The sequence below is a fragment of the Salvelinus sp. IW2-2015 genome, linkage group LG18, assembly GCF_002910315.2.
Source record: "Salvelinus sp. IW2-2015 linkage group LG18, ASM291031v2, whole genome shotgun sequence".
In the NCBI taxonomy this organism is placed as follows: domain Eukaryota; kingdom Metazoa; phylum Chordata; class Actinopteri; order Salmoniformes; family Salmonidae; genus Salvelinus; species Salvelinus sp. IW2-2015.
In genome coordinates this window covers 64517530-64519915 of record NC_036858.1, presented here as the reverse complement: position 1 = coordinate 64519915, position 2386 = coordinate 64517530, and the positions used below count along the sequence as shown (strand labels likewise).

The window sequence follows — 2386 nt, the reverse complement described above, 5'->3', positions numbered from 1 at the left end:
GGGGGGATAGTGAGGGGGGTGGGAAAGGAGGAGGGAAGATGGGGGTGATGGGTGCGGTGAGCGTGTAGGACCTGATGAGTGGGAGATGGGGCGAGGGGATGTAGACTGTAGTTGGGCTGACTGCACTGTGCTGACGGTAAGGGGGCTCCAGAAGCAGAAGCTGCAGGCTCAGCGCTCCGTTCCATTGGTTAGACAGGGACAGAGGAACACTTTTCCCCCCTTGTGGGAACAACCTCACCTGGCTGCACCTGTTCTGCAGAGTCAGGGGGCTTTGGGAGGAAGGGGTGAGGGGGATTAGAGGTGTATTTGTCCCATCACATCTGGAAAACATACACTTGTTGGGCTGAGTCTGTGGGCATTATAGCTTGCTCACTGTCATAGCATTTTTTGGGTCACAAATAACGGTGTAGTATAAATGTTCATAATCAATCTTCCTCCCTCTCTCTTCCCCCTAACCCTCTCCCCCAACCATTCCCGCCAAGATCACGCTGAACTTTGTCAAGAAGCTGGTGAGCACGTTTGCCGTGGGGTTGGAGAAAGTCTCCAACGTGTTCACCACATTCTCCAGCGCGGCATCAGAGTCGCTCGCCCACCGAGCCCAGGCCACCGCTCAGGACCCTGTCTTCCAGAAGATGAAGGGACATTTCACCACAGGCACGATCCGTTCTACACTGCTACATCTTATTTGTCTGTTCTGCTGTTTTCATTGTTTATTTATGTACTCTTTTTTGGAGAAATAGATCTCACTTTTGGAATCTAACCAACAGTGTTGGGCCATAGGATTCCAGGGGTGAATCTCAAATCACACTCATTTCCTTATGTAGTGCGTTACTTTAGAACAGAGTTCTTTAGAACCAAAATGCCAGACATAACCAAGCTGCCAGACATAGACAGACATAAACAAGCTGCCAGACATAACCAAGCTCCCAGACCTAGACAGACATAACCAAGCTGCCTGTCATAAACAAGCTGCCAGACATAAAAAAGCTACCAGACATAACCAAGCTATCAGACCTAGAAAGACACAACCAAGCTGCCAGACATAACCAAGCTGCCAATCCTAGCCAGACATAACCTAGCTGTCAGACATAACCAAGATGTCAGGCATAACCTAGCTGCCAGACATAGCCTAGCTGCCAGACGTAGCCAAGCTGCCAGACATAACTTAGCTGCCAGACATAACCAAGCTGTCAGACATAACCTAGCTGCCAGACGTAGCCAAGCTGCCAGACGTGGCCAAGCTGCCAGACGTAGCCAAGCTGCCAGACATAGCCAAACTGCCAGATGTAACCTAGCTGCCAGACGTAGCCTAGCTGCCAGACATAGCCATGCTGCCAGACATAGCATAGCTGCCAGAAGTAGCCATTCTGCCAGACATAACCAAGCTGCCAGACGTAGCCAATCTGTCAGACATAACCTAGCTGCCAGACATAACCTAACTGTAGAAGTAGCCAAGCTGCCAGACATAGCCTAGCTACAAGACATAGCCATGCTGCCAGACATAACATAGCTGCCAGAAGTAGCCATGCTGCCATTACCAGGCAGAAACAGAACAGAACAGGGATGTCCGGAACGTAATTGGGGCTTCTGAACCAGATGATTTGATTTAATGGAGGGCTGTGTGGGTGTGTGTGTGTGTGTGTGTTGTGTGTGTGTGTGTGTGGTGTTGTGTGGTGTGTGTGTGTGTGTGTGTGTGTGTGTGTGTGTGTGTGTGTGTGTGTGTGTGTGTGTGTGTGTGGTGTGTGTGTGTGTGTGTGTGTGTGTGTGTGTGTGTCTGTGTGCGCGTCCGTGTCCACAAGCGCGCGTCCGTGTCCACAAGCGCGCGTCCGTGTGCCAGTGTGTGCTGGGCTGGTTTTGGGTGTTGATTTCACAGGCGTTACACAGCTCTGCTAATCCAACCCGTAACTCTCCCTAAAGGCCTGTTTAGCGGTCATTTGGGTACATACAGCATGGGGAGAAAAACTTAACAGTGCTGCTGGTAGTGAGCTGCAAAGAGAATTGAGTTTGAACTGATGTTAATAAAACAGTAAGAGCAACTGTTAACATCTGCAGACATTTCAAATCAAATCTAATTTTGTTTGTCACATGTTCCGAATACAACAGGTGTAGTAGACCTTACAGTGAATGCTTACTTACAAGCCCTTAACCAACAATGCAAAAAATATCTAAAAAAAATAAGAAAAAAAGTAACAAATAACTAAAGAGCTGCAGTAAAATAACAATAGCAAGGCTATATACAGGGGTACCGGTACAGAGTCAATGTGCGGGGGCACCGGTTAGTCGAGATAATTGAAGTAATATGTACATGCAGGTAGAGTATTAAATGACTATGTATAGATAATAACAGAGAGTAGCAGCAATGTAAAGTGGGGGGGGGCAATGCAAA

General features: G+C 48.3%; 1 pseudogene; it reads left to right on the top strand.

Annotated features, from left to right (window-relative positions):
- LOC111977988 (transformation/transcription domain-associated protein-like) overlaps positions 1 to 2386 on the top strand; it is a 140568-nt pseudogene that overhangs the window by 108576 nt on the left and 29606 nt on the right.